Here is a 14,907-nt window from a genome sequence, read left to right on the forward strand (position 1 = left end):
TTTTTTAACATATAAAAACAGGAAGAAGCCTTGCTTCTTCCGAGGACCCTGACAAATGTTTCTACCTGGCTCTTTCTAGAAAGATCTCAAGTACCAAGCAGGGGTCACTGTAACCATGGATATTTATACTCCATTTTCCCCTGGTTTTCTGTGAAAAACTTGGTAGGATGCCCATTTTAAACCACATTTTGAGTTAGGTAATCATAGGCTCAGTCTGTTCTTAGGCATTGTGGTTTTAAGTTTTCAACGGTTTCTCTGTGGTTTGAAAGCTCTGTTTTTTATTCCCTCTTCTTTTCTAAGCAAAGAAGATGTTAAAGCAAAGTTGCTTGATAACACTTTATTTCACCAAAATTATATCTTTTGGGAAGGTTTGATTGCTGTGTGGTTTAAAACTGAAAATCACTCAGAAACCACTTAAGGATCATATTCAATGCAAAATATCTAACATTTTACTGCATCTGGAAAGAGACTGTTAAATTTCTGGAACTTGTCAACATGCACCTAGGAATTAAGAAAGACTTGATCTGTTTTCAGTATGTGTCTTACAAGTCAGTCATAGAAAGATTTCTAAATGCATTTTAATGAAAAGTAGAATACTTATGATGTAGCCTGTCAATCCTCCTTTGCTGCTTTGATATAGACCTACAAAGGATCTGAGGGTGGTAGGAGTGCTGTAATCCAGCTGAGAGGAGAAACTAATTCTAGATTTTTCTCACCTTTTGAAAACATTGGAGATGTTGAATAGGTGGGCAAAGGCAGAGATTCCCAATATGAATGAGAATGAATGAGTATATGGAAATGGAAACCACTCTGCTGGATGTGGAAGCAAAGAAGATGAGATCTTCTCAAGAAGAACCCTATCAGCTCCATCGAATTCTGAAAGGACTGTGTTAAGCCTTGAAATGGTTAGTTTTAAACAAATCTGTCAAAACCAGGACAAAGTTATGTGACTACTCACTGCAAATGCACAGCCTACATCTGAAAAGAATAACATGGTTGCAATTGCTTTAGTTGTCTTACTGGAGTGCAAAGTTTTAGAACAACCTCTGGTGGGAAGAATATTTAAAAACGTGGAAATAAATTGAAAACAGAGCAAAGAGAAGGTTGAGTTTATAAAGGTATATTGTAGTAGGGCTACTTAATAGCTTTTATTGATAATTACTTCTCTAGGCAAATGAAATACAGTAGGTTCCACTTGTCTGGACCTTAGTAAAGCATTTCATGGGATGCTCTTTAAGTGCTGACAATTCATGGAGATAGACTCTGAGAATTAATACAATGTATCTAATATGAAGGAAGACATTTATAAAGGCAAATAACAGTGATGACACTGAAGGGAACCAGTAGGCTGCTGGAAGGCAACCAGACCAACTCTTCAAGGTTCATGGGTGGAACAATGGTTACTCTGTTTTGAGTTAGCCTTGGAACAAAAAGTAGTTAACTCCTGAAATTCACTGCTAGTGGAAAATGAGGTGCCACTGCTGAAATTGGAATATCCTCAGACCTGGCAGAAGTGGGAACACACAAAGAGAAGGGCCAGTTGCAGGATGAGTCTGAATTTCTCCTGTACATCTGGGAAAGCTGCATTGCTCATTGAATGCAACAAGTAGGGTACACTGAAGGGAGAAAGAAGTACTGAGGGGAGAAAGTGCTGTTGCTGCCAAACAGAGCACTGAAAAGGTGTCTTCTGAAATATTTTTTACAATTCTTAACAAGAAAAATGAATTCAAATGGAATAGGTGCAGAGAAGGGTGATTGGAGAGCTGCTCCTACAAGAACAGGCTGAAAGAGTTTCTTTTCATCGGTTCACAAAAGGGATGTTGAAAGGGACAATGAAGCAAGATAGTAGACATCTGGAAAAGAAAAGAAATACTGGGACCAGTATTGGCACACAGATGACTGGATGCAATACCGTGGTGAATACACGCTGTAAAAGCATGAACAAGTTGTTAACTGTCAGAGGAATTAGCTTTAGGAACAGCTTCCCCATAAAAGGGGATTTTAACCAATTGCCTGTTTTGACAGATTTGTTGGGATTGTTGACCCTAGATTCAGTCCCATTATCCTAAGTTCTGATCTGAAATTCTGTTCCTTTGATAGCTAAAATGTCTGTGAAACTTAAAATATCACATACCTGATGATACAGAATAGAGTAATTTTGTGTAATTTTTATACTATGAATTTTTGTTAAATTCAAAACTTTGTGCGTCTTTTTTCTGGGTCTCAGGAGCTATTCGGGTAGCAAGGTCAGTTTTACATGTGATACAAAGAGCTGCTGAGGAAGTACCCTTCTGGCCCCTAAAGACAAAGTAGTACTCAATAGCTCCTAAAATCCTGATCTTGTTCTAAGGGAGAAGCAACTTTCATCCACACATGTCAGATTTTAGTGTCTAGGCTATGCCAGAGTTGGTGAACAAATCTCTGTTGACCAATACAATAACAACTGCTTGTGTCAAGTGTATTTGTACCTTGCAAACATGTATCTTAGGGTAAAATCAGTAATGTTCTGTACTGCTGCTTATCACAAGAACTCAATCAGAATCCTCGATTCAGTGGTTTCTGACTGATTGTGTGAGAACTGCTATGGTAGAGAAGATTCCAGAAAGGCAAATGTTAGTCTTTGAATAAAAGTCAAACTCAAACAATTCAAATCTTACAAACAAAGAGACACAAGAGCCTTTCCATCATCTGTCTTACTGCCAGTGGAAGGTGGTTTCCTCTAGGAGAGGTAGAAATCAAAGGGAAGAAAAGGCAAGTAAAAGCAAAATGTAAACATGCAGAGCCAGAATCTTGGGGTCAGGAGGAGGCCAGTGCCTGGCATGGTAAAAGCAAAGTTTAATTGTGTTCTTAGACTTTGATTTTTAAATTAGTACCCCACTAAGGGAAAGACTGCACTCTAAACAGCAAATACTTTGTGTGCATTATGTTAATATTAGGAAGTACAACCACAATCACAAATCATTGTAAAGTTGGTTTTGTTAATTATTGTAGCTTGGATGCTACCAGAATGTATCTTTAAATTTAAAATACTCTGTAGAATTTGAATGCTCATTCAATGCTCATTCTTATAAATTGGATGTACACAATGAAATAGAAGTAATAGAGCAACAGCTTGTCTCCACTTCTAGATAATATCCACTTGAATGCAAAGAAAAACTTGTGCAGCTTCTTACACCCCAGTCAGGGACAGATGGACAAGAAATGGCAGTGAGTGTTTAACTGGCCTCATGCCCAGTCTTTAATGTAAAGTCCCTGAAAAGGCTCTTAGTTCTGGGTAACAAAACACTGGCAAGTCTGCCTGTGATTCTTTGTAATATTAATGACATGGAAACCACTTCCCATCCAGGTAAATTCCATCTCAGAGAGATAACTTGTGAATAGGGACCACAGAATAAAAACTAAATGACAGTAAACTTCATGGTAAGACATAAAAGGAAAACACGTGAAAAGATTACTTGAAACACGTGAAAAGAAATATATACAATGTAATACATGTACACTCATCCCAGAAGGGCTTGTCCAACACCAAATATCATCAATGAATTAAGAGAAGGAGGAATATCAGCTCAATCACTTACTTGCAAGTGCTGGTACCAGAGGTGCAATCTCCCTGGGAGCCAGACTGACTTCTGCATTGGCTTTTCACAATGGTGATGTGGTCAGCTGGGAAAGGAGTATGGAGCCAGGCACAGCCTGGGTCCTGATGTTGTTCCCAAGGTGGAGAAATCACCTTGATGGCAACAGGTTTTTATTGTGGAATGAGGGCTGCTTCAGGTTAAACAGTGAAGAGAGTGAGGACAGCAAAGAGGAAAGATGAAGAATAAGTTCAGAAGAAGCAAATAAATAGGAACAGAGGCAGTAGGGTCACTGAGGGACAAGAACATGAAAAGATGGTGACAGATGAAGTTGATAGTCCCTCTTTTTTATTTTCAGTTGTCAAAAAACCATAGAAAAGCAACCTTATCCTGGTGCATGAAAAGAGGTGAAGATCTCTCAGTCAAGGTGCAGGTCTGTTTGAATTTGCTGCAGGCTGAGCAGAATGACAAATGAAAATGGAGACAAAAATGGGGACCTTAGGGGAAATTTGTCCTAGCTCAGTACAGACAGGGATAGTACTAGAATCACACAGACTTATTTATCATCCAGAGAAAAAAGACAAGAGAAACTAGAGAAAATAATGGACTTACTTACACTTTATTTCTGAGAGAAATACTTTAAATACAAATAGGCACACACAAAGTTCTTTAATAATACATGTTGGTACCTTTGTATTTGTGTCTACTCTAAAAAAAAAAGGAATACAATGTGTGTGAAAGTGTAATATTGGCAGTTTTCAAGACAAGTAAACCTGTCCTATTCCTAGTGCCAGGAGAGTACAACCAGTAGAAGTCAAATATGGATGACGTTATCATTTCCATCTCTTGCTGTTAAATAGCAAATCTCTTCATCTGTTTGTCAACCATGTATTATTCAAACATTTAAAATCTATTTTTATATCTAACAAATAGCAATTTTCTTTCTACTACTATTAAGTAGGAAACCTTTGTGAGTTATTCCTGTGATTTCTTGCTTGATATGGAAGAACATGTACACACATTCTCTGCCCTTTGCCCTGTGCAACGGTGTGGGGGGGACAAGTATCCTTTTAACTGTAACTTGTAGCATATTCCCCTCTGAACCACATGACAAAGGACCAAAATAATCACCACAACAACTTACAAAATAGCATTTTATCTTCTCTGATTGCAGGATTTCCATAAATGGAAGGCTTTATCTTTTGTAGAGTAGTACTATAATAGGTCCGAGAGTCCCACCAGTTTCTTTGCTAACCATGAGGACCTACCTACAGAATAAAAAGAGTTTATTTAGTTCTTTCCTTGCAGTAGTCAATGGAGTGTCACTCAGGTCGAAGAGTAAGATGGGGCCACTTGTCCATTAGGAAGTGGAATGAAACCACTAATTCATTTTATGTAGACTACAAAACAGCTGCCAGACAGTAATAATTTTCAGTCAGAGCTGACCTGGGGTAGATTTAACAAGTGACCTAGAAATGAAAAGCTGGGTAGGCAACTGCAAATCCCCTGAGTTGTTTGAAAAGGCATGCCTCTAAAAGATTTAGAAATGTATAATTTAGTAAGGGACAGACAGTGTGTTTTAATTAATATGCTTGTATTTTTCTGGGTTAGATTTTCTTTTCCAGTTTACTTGGTACTGTAATTTATGTCAGTAAAGAATGGATGTAAAATATTATTTCCTAAGAATAGTTCCATTTTGTATCGACTTTACATATAATTAAATTAACCCATAAACAGGAAAGTAATACAGAATCAAATTCCTGCAGGGCAGATTTGCATTTATGAAAATGAATGACAAAGCTGTGAGTAAATGCAGTGCATTTTGAAATCACTAAAATATTTCTTTGGTTGTGCCTGTCAGAGGAGGTACCCAGGAATGAGTAATGAGACTCTTCAGGGCAGGGGCCTTGGCAAAAAAAGCTGACACTGTTGGTTCTGAACAAACATGAATAACAGGGGGGCAAATTATAAAATAATGAATGGCCTAGAGAAAACAGAGGAGGAGCTTATTGTCTTCTAATTTTACAAGACTAAAATAAGGGGACAGTCAATGAACTTAATATAGATGTGACCTATTGCTCTTTGGCTGAGGAAGTCACACAGCTGGGGTGCCTGAGAGCCAGTGGCAGAGGGAGGTCACTGCCCTGGTGTGTTGGGAGCACTGCTGTGATTCTCAGATTGCTGAACCTGAAAGTGGACAGGGATTCCAGAAAGGAGATGCTTGTTGGAATATTGTATATATCCAGAGCTGTTCCAATCTGTAATACCTGGTCCCACAGTAATGAGTTTCAGGCAGAAAAAGGATAGATGACTATTCAATTTTCTTTCCCTGGTAGGGTTAATCTTGTGCATTTTAGTTCCCTAAGTTGGTTCGTTGTGGAATTGGAGCCTGTACAAGGGAAATTGTGGGATTATATTGCTAGGATCAAGACTGACATTAGTGGGGCAAGCCATTAGATCTTCTAACCACTAATGTGAAAATGCATTTTGAAAGATCCATGGAAAATATAATGGCTGGCATGAGGGCAAAAAGCAAAACATTTATCAGCTGGGTGTGGGGGGATGGTTGCATTTTCTCCTGCTGGCCACTGACAAATGAAGGTAATATCTGCTAGGGCCTAATGCGGTGTAGAAATTCCCATATTTCTATTGACATAAACCACAACATTTTAATTTACCTAGGGAGAAGCTACACTCCAGTCCTTGCCACATGGAACTTGTCAGTTGAGGCTTCAGGGTTTTGATAATGGCTCTACTTTTCATGTGCTGGATGACTCCAGGCAAACCATTTCCCTGCCACTGCAGCAGCTTAATGCTTTGTGAAAAGAAGGTAACACATTGTGTACTGGACTCCAAGAAAACCTTGAATGCTAGATGATCTCAGCATGTTGGCTGAGTTAGGAAACATGCATGATAAGTTAGTGTTTCTTTTGTTAGTTAGGCTGTTGGGTTTTTTAGGAGGAAGAAAACCCAAAAGCAACCAAAAAACCAACCAAATTTGGGTTTGATCTGTTGGTGAAGGTGGCCTCAGATTACCTTACCTTGATTGTGGCAATGCTGTGCCTAACACTACAGGTGTGGCCTGCCTGTCACAGTCACAAAATCACCTTATAGCACCTCAGTTTACTACAAGGCATTACTCCCCAAAGGCTGACCATGCACACCTTTCACCTCTGCTCAATCAAGGTGATCTGTTGTCTTATTCTATGTCTGTCATGGTACTATTCTACTCATTTTCTGAAACTGCAAGATCTACAAAGTATTTTCCTTGTACTTGCAGCCAGCAACAAACTTTTAGCCATATTTTGGGCTGTTTGATGGAAATATTGAGCTTTGCAGTTTTCCCCATAGATGATGAGGTTGCTGACCTCTATTGAAAGAGTTTGTGGGATAGATGCTGAGGCATTTTTGTCTCTGCACACCTAAATTTTGCTCTTGATGTTGACAGTTTCATAGTTCCAGTAGGATAGAGCTGTCATCAAGGGAAGTTGAGATCACACAGCATGAAATGGTCCCTCATTTAAACGACACTGAAGGAGGGCTTGGATGTGGATAACAAATAATTTAACCTAACTGAATGTCCCAATGAGAGGAATGGAGAGGACTGAACATGCAGATGATGATGGACTTCCAGTGGTTTGCACTGGTTTGAAGGTTTAGTGAAATATCCTTCTAAACACTGATTATACCTGCAGACACAGAAAATTGGACTTCTCAGCCATTAGTCTATGAATATCTATAGTAAATTTCCAAAGAATTGATGAAGAGCAGTTCTTTTTCTGATCAAGGTAGAAAAGGTTTTACTGACTAGGACAAACCTCACATTTTACTTCTATTATGGTTTTATCTCTGCAATCCAAATAGAAATGTCTGTATTTGAGGTTAGAAAAAATGTTTGCCTGGAATAAGTTATCAAGCCAGGAGGCAAATAAATCTGTGGTTTAGGCAGAAATTCCCTCTTTTGTAATATACATCCAAACTGAATGACTTCAGAGTTAATAGTGCACATCTATGGCTGTCTGCAAAGGGAGTTGTCTATCAGCTGATTAGAGAAACATTCTGAGGTTTCTCATGAAAAAGAAACATGGGTATTTCCTCAAAAATATAAATTAATTAAAAAACGAGGACCAACAAATAGAGCAGAGCTAACATGAAAAGCAATGAATTCAGAATACAGTTCAACGAACTGGACCCTCGATTAGCATCTCTTCTCTTAAACCTTGAAAATTAAGCAACATCAAAACAACGACTTCTGATAACCCCGTCAAATAAGGCTTAAATTCCTGCAGTGATTGCTTTGCTGAAGGAGCTGCTTTGTGCAACAATGAGCCCTATACAAAGGCTCCCTGCGGCAGGATGATAGGCAGGATGCAGGCTTGAAACTTTGCTGGCCCAGTCAAGACTTTTTATAGCCTTGGGCTACACAGCACCAATTAATTTGGGGAACTGTTTAACTGACTTTTAGTTATACAATGTTCCTCTCTCTGTGTTTAACTGAAAGCTCTTGGTTACACCAGTTGGCATCATTGTAGTGCTTCTAAAATAACTAGAAAGCTGAAATCAGTGAATTAATGTTGAAGGTACAAGAGTGGGCGAAGAGAATGAAAACAAAGAAGTGAAATCGAGTTTTTGAGTAATTTTCCTTTTCCTTTTGCTACAGTTGGCATGATTTCTTTGTAAAGCAATGGTCACTGCCACTGACTACTCAACTGCAGCTCCCCTTGTTCCTCTCCCTCAGCCCTCCACCCTCAAAAATCCCCTCCTGAACTTCATTCTGAAAGCAGAAGGAGCTACACACATTCTGAACACCCAGTAATTACTAAATACATCTCTGTTGCCAATTTTTGTATTGAACTGGACCCACTGAAGTTTTCTTTTGTTTGTGATGTTGCCATGTTTGTATCTCGCAGAGGTCTGTAAGAACCTGACAAATTATAATTTATAAGCATCTTTTCATTACTTCATCAGAACCATTTTCTGAACACTCCACAACCAAGGCTACAGTACATAACCACTCAGGAGGGATGGCTCAGTTCTTAGGTTTCTAACTTAAGGGGTTGTAACTCAAACTGAATATGAGAGAGCAAAGTTAAAATGGAAAAAAAAAATGGCATCATCTTACAAGACCATAGGCAATACATTGGATTTTTAAAACATATTGACAATATTTCTGATCTTTAGCAAAATTTCATTGTGTTGCTAAAAGGAGGTCTGTCATATTTTTGAGAGTAGAAATTTGAAAGGGAGAGAAAGCTGTAGTGATCAGGTTCTACTTCCCTTCCCTTAATTGCGGACCCACCTAAAAATAAAGCATGGTGTCACATGAGAGGAGAAAATGCCATCAACCTGTCACAAATGGCATTCTGGTTTCTGTGGTTCATGGTGAGCATCTTCTGTTCATTGACATAACCAAAAGGCAATTGGTGACATCAATTGATCTGAAACTTCCTGCACACTGGCACTTTTTCTGCTCCTTACCTCAAGGCTTTTCTGTGTTTGGTTTCAGCTGTAAGTGGAAACTGATTTGGACTTATTCCTTGAGCTGAATTTTTCTTGGTGTAATTTATATTAATGACTTTTTCCCCCTCTTGAACAGTAGTAGAAACAAATATAGTACAATCAGTTTTCTGTCAGAGAAATCTTTGTTATAATAATATTTTCTCTTCAGAAATCTGCTTCCTTTTTTTTAATTTTTTTTTTTACCTCTGTTTTTCCAAGGCAGAAGAGGCATCTAGTAAAAAACAAACTGCTTCCTTATGGGAACACATCCAGCTCAGTCTACTTATCATCTATGAGATACTTCCCCAGAAATCCTAACATCATACATAAGTGGAGGCAGTATGGACAAAAACACAGCAGTTCAAGTAATTTTTATGGAGTGGTGCCCTCCTCTAAGTGACTACATTGATTAGAAGGAAGTAACTCAGTTTTAGAGAGCTTGAATTACATGTCCATGCACACTTAAAAACAGATTTGGTGAGACTACTTGCACAGTAAAGTGCACAACCAATGCAAAACTTTTTTTTTTTCTCTCAAATAATGATGCATTAATAAAGAAGGAAATGTCTTTCTTTTGTATCAAGAAAATTTTAAATACTTAAGTGTAAAGCTGTTTGAGCTGCAGGCAGCACAAAGAAAGGTGTCCAATAATTATGGAAGCAGGTAAGAGATTTCAGATCTTGCAGGCCTAACATGTCAGAACTCTGAATAAGAACCTACATTCCAACAACATTTCCTATTGCAAGATTTCCAAGAATTTGATGAGAGCTCAGAACAAAAGCTGCTCTGTTCCTCCTGGGGTTTGTGTCAACCAGTTGTCTTATTATTCCTGATACTTTGCCAATTATATTGTACGCTTGAAGAAAGGGATGAAAAAGCAGCTTTTCTCCTTTAAAGAGATTTAAACTTCAAAATCTTGTTACTGTGACTCTGAGCTGCAGAAGGCTGGCTGAAATGCCAGCTATGGAGTACAGCAGAGGCACTGCTGGCAACATTTTTACAAGGTTCCACATAATGGCATTTCTGTGTGATGACCTTAAGGTTATAGATGTTTCCATAAATTATAGATTTAAATTTTTTTATGGATAGGAATTGTAGCACAATAGATGGGATTAGAAACAAATCCAGCATGACGAGCCATCTTTATTTTCTAGATTTCTTCAATTTTCTATCATTTTGAATGCTTGGGTTTACAAATTTTTAATTATTTCAAACATATTTTTGATGCAAATATATTCAGTTTGGCTGTCTCAATTGCCTTAAACATGAAAGCAACATAAAGATGCAGAGTCTTCTATGCATTAATTGTGCTTTAAGGAAATGTGCTTTTACACTTGTATCTTTGGAATAGCTTTGTCTTAGCAGAAATGCATTATTTGTATTTGCATTGTATTGTGTGTATAGATAACCTTTAACACAGGTTTTGCAGTGCCACAGAATAATTTAGGTTTTAAACCTGCTTGCAGCTCTTAATTTGCATTTTAAAATTTTATTTCTAATATTTTTTGTAAGATATTTTTTGCAGTCATTAACTAACTTTCACTAAATCAAGCCTTCTATTTTAAAAGTCTCGGGGCCTAAAACCCCACTGATTTCTTAAATTTTTAAAATCAATGCTTTAAGCCCCTTATGATAGCTTTAGTAAGACAAAATTGCTACCAAACATGCTCAATACAAAGTGAGTAATTTTGGATTCAGCTATATTTCCTTAACTAAAACCATCAGAATTGCATTTATTATTAATGCTACTAGTCTTGTCTTATAAGATCACAATTTGCAACAACAAGTGATATTTCAAAAGTTCAAATCCATGCATATCATAGTCTGAACCAGCACCAGCCGGAGAAATTTTGAGTCATTTGGATCTGATGTGAGAAAGTAATTCTCAAATTTTCTGCATTTGGGCATTTAGAATAGTTAATATTAGTAATACTGTATATGAAGTATTTTTCAGTGAGAAAGCTATCAAATACAAATAGGAACTTTCAATCAGTTAATAAGAATTTTAAATATTTTGTTGCTAATACTGTCCAGAATGAAATGAAATGAAATGAAACTGAAAGCTGGGTGGTGGGAGAAACAGTCATGTGGAGTGAGATCTCTTTTTCCCAGGACTTAAACTAAAACCACAGCAAAGTATGGAGCTATGAAGAGCAGTCCTGTGCACCAAGAAAAGTCCTGTGGATAGCAGGAGGCTGAACAGTAGCAGGAGGGAGCAGCAGTAACAGAGCTGCAAATACAGCCCTGGTCAAAGATACCTTTGAATCTGCTTGCTATTTTAGGGCATTTTTTTCAATAGGAATTGGTTATTTAACACATATTCTCTCCTGGTATCTAAATTTATATTTATAAATTTTTATAATATTTATCACATATTCTCTCTTGATATCTAAATTTATATTTATATTTATATTTATACCTACCTGCAGCTTCTTTTTCCAGTAGAAACTTTTTCCAGTGTTCTTTTATAGTCCAGATTTTCTATGCAACGCAGAGAGAGATGACTCTTAATTAAGGAGACAGATTATGACAACTATACAAATGATTATTTTACTATCTGGTATACCAAATACCCATAAGGATCAACAAAATGAAACAAATCCTAGTGGGGTGCCCCACCAGTAGTCACAAGGCCGGTGGCAAAATCACATATGTGAGACCATAGAAATATTAGCAGAATTTTAAGGATAGCTGAAGTTTTGATATGCTTTTCAAATTTTTACACTGTTACATAAAATAGTAGAAGGAAGCAAAGAAATTGGTTTACTGCTGCAATAAATTAACCTAAAAGAAAGACTTAGAGGCCGTGGGTCTGAATCATGATGTTGGTATTAATGACACAGGAAGGCAGCGTTCCTTGTGTAGCGCTGCAAGTTTATAAAATTGAAGTGTCATGCTTGTGCTGTATTTCATAAATGGGAGATAAATGGGACTACATGTCATGAAATATAAGGGTCAAACAGAATCTGGTACGAGCACTTTGTGAAATTATAAGGGTTAAAAAATGTTATGACAGTAGAGAATCTCCATCATCAAATCTAGGGAAAATGAGGTCTTTGCATAGTTAATTTCATTACATTGGCCTTTTTTTCATACACTACTTAAAATGTGTTGTTGAGGACTAGCAGAGGGCATGCTGCAGAAAGAAGATCAAAGTGAAATGTTTGTCTTTGAGACCTTATACAGTGGAGAAAGAGTGTGTTAATAGTATTGAACAGTATTAAAATGCAGCATTTTATTTGTAGATATCCAAATGCTCTGATGCAGAAAACTGTTATCTCTGTTTTACAGATGGTGAGATGAGGGCACACAGAGTTATCTACCAGGGCCATGCTGAAGGTTATGAAGGCAGGAGCAGAACTGACTAGATCTCTTTAACTCTGTCTCAGGACAGCACAACACGTATGGATTTGTATATTCTCAGGTAGCTACACTCACTATCATACCTGACTTGTTCAAAACGAAGTTCAGCTATCTCTTGATTGCACAGCAATGCTCCCTTTCTGTTGTAAATTTTGATAGCATTAATTATATTGGTGCAATTTACTGCAGACAATTTTGCTGAAGCAATAAGCCAGGTTACCATTCCATCACGTCTAACAGGAGTCTTTAGGGGAATGCTGGTATGGGGTCAAGTAAGCCTCCTCCTTCTCCTCCTCCTCTTTTTGTTATTATTATAGTTACTCCTTGTTTGGGTAGTGTCTGCAATGTTCTGGGCAATTTCCCAACATAAAAGAAGGCAATATTTCCTTCCCTAAGAGGTTACATGATAAAAACAGACAAAAAGATAAAGAGTAGAAAAGGTCAGAATAGAAACCATTAGTGGTTTAGCATCTTGTCACGTTTAGTGAGTTTACTGAGTCACTGAATAATCTCCAAGAATCCCTGTCTGGCCAGGATCAACCTAAAAGAAGGCTCTTCCCATTTTTTCTAATTTGACCTATTTGTGTGTAGATGACTGTTGCCCACTCTCAAGAAAGTAATCTCTTTTGTCCCTGCTGTTGGTTTGAGAGGGCATCATGAAAAACCTAATGTTTAAATAGAGTTTAGGCATAGAGGTCCTACTGATTGTGAACCACTCTGCACAGAACTTCTATAATCTCTACATGCTTTTAGTGTGTGAATGGGGGCTATTGTATTAAAAATACAAATCAGTGCACAGGGGCAAAGCTGCACACACAAGCAATTGGTAATAATCCAGCTCATAATAACATTACAACAGAAGAACACATTAAGAAGCCAAATGTTACAGAGCACAGTAATAGGACAGATTTTCTAAGGCTTTTAAGTCCTCAATTCAAATCAAGTTTAGGTCTGTATCTACCAAATGTTACTCTTTGATTGTTTTTCAAAGACCTGTAATAAAGACATTTACCTGTCTTAATTTTTGTGCTTACAGCATAAAAATTATGACTGCAATAAAAATCTTGTTTTAGCAGACTTCATAGATGCCCTTAATTTACTTTTGACAGTGTGGGGACACTTGGAAACTCTTACTAAGTCCTTTCTGGGAATTCCACCTGCATAGAAACCTCAGCAGATGGGTTACCATCCTTACAAGGAACATGTTTAAGTTTAAAAAAATGTGTGTTTATAAAATGCAAGATCAGAACAGGGCTGAAAACAGTAATTACACTACTGAGCTTGATGGTTTTCCAAATTCAGAACTTGGCCAATTATTTTGATATTATTAATGCTTAAAGTTTTATCTAGGATGATGTTATTTGTTCATATTGCCTGTCTAATGTACACATTAAACCACTTGACAATGGTATAAGTAACTTAATAAGAGCAACCTATTATTCCCACATTATTCTATTGCTGTATCTTTAGATGCTGTAAAAAATGCTCTTTCTCATCTTGCAACACACATTAGAAGATAGATAAAAAAAGAAACAGCACAAAATGAACCTCAGAAAGGAACAGGATGCTTATCATCACAATAATGCCCAGATAAAATCTAACAAACAAGAAAGATGGGAACAGGGGAAAAAAAGATCTTCCTAATTGCTTTATAAGCTGAGTTAACAAAAGATACCTGAAAAAATATGCAAATTAAAATCTCCAATTCCAGGTTAAAAATACATAATGTTTTAAAACTATCAGGTAAGTAAAATGCTAAAGAAAAGTTAAGAGAGGTGTGACATGTTCATGATGAGTTTTTTTCCTTAGATCATAAAAATGCCATCAGATTTTATTTTAAATGAAATTTATTTAGATGCATGTGAACTAAGTATTTGTAGACTTGAAATATATCTTGCAAAATTAGTGTTTTGTTAAAATTTGTTTCATTTTAACTGTTGCTTCTTATACATTAGCATCTGTGATGACTGAATTTCAGTTTAGATTTCTAAACTGAAAAAAATTTGTTCTTTTAAAATATTATAATTGCTTGCAACAGACTGCCAAGTTTTTGTAGTATCTTACTTTTTACTCAGTTATTGATAAATTCCTTTTTTTTGGGCTTATGTCTAATGGTGAGGTTTCACAAAGAATTTATGCAAAGTTTAACTGTAGATTGTCACACAAAGGGGTGTTTTCAACTCTTTGGAAACTGGCTGAAAACTAAGTATTTTCAGTGTTAGTTTTCAGTAGGATCAGTGAGCTGATCTTGTTTATCCTTTGGCTGTATGATCTCTAGAGCCCACACAAGGGAAGTGGTGGGAACACGCAGCTGGAGATAAAAGGAAGTTGGATTGCCCTGTTCAGGAGCAGTGCAGTCTTAGATCAGCTTAAATTGACTGTGAAATCTCACTTTTAGTAGAGAGGGAATTTTGCTGATTTACAGAGAGGACATTGACACTGATGTCTGATTTCTGTCTTACATGGGTTT

The 14,907-nt window shown here is 37.0% G+C and overlaps 1 long non-coding RNA gene across 1 annotated transcript in view; it reads left to right on the top strand.

Annotated features, from left to right (window-relative positions):
• LOC128810331 (uncharacterized) overlaps nt 1-13,437 on the top strand; it is a 66,051-nt gene extending 52,614 nt beyond the window's left edge. Inside the window, exons 3-4 of the long non-coding RNA XR_008438014.1 lie at nt 6,258-6,405; nt 12,366-13,437. This is a non-coding gene — a long non-coding RNA (uncharacterized LOC128810331). The remainder of the gene's footprint in view (nt 1-6,257; nt 6,406-12,365) is intronic.
• Nucleotides 13,438-14,907: the final 1,470 nt, after the last annotated feature.

Source organism: Vidua macroura, chromosome 7, assembly GCF_024509145.1.
Source record: "Vidua macroura isolate BioBank_ID:100142 chromosome 7, ASM2450914v1, whole genome shotgun sequence".
Lineage (NCBI taxonomy): Eukaryota > Metazoa > Chordata > Aves > Passeriformes > Viduidae > Vidua > Vidua macroura.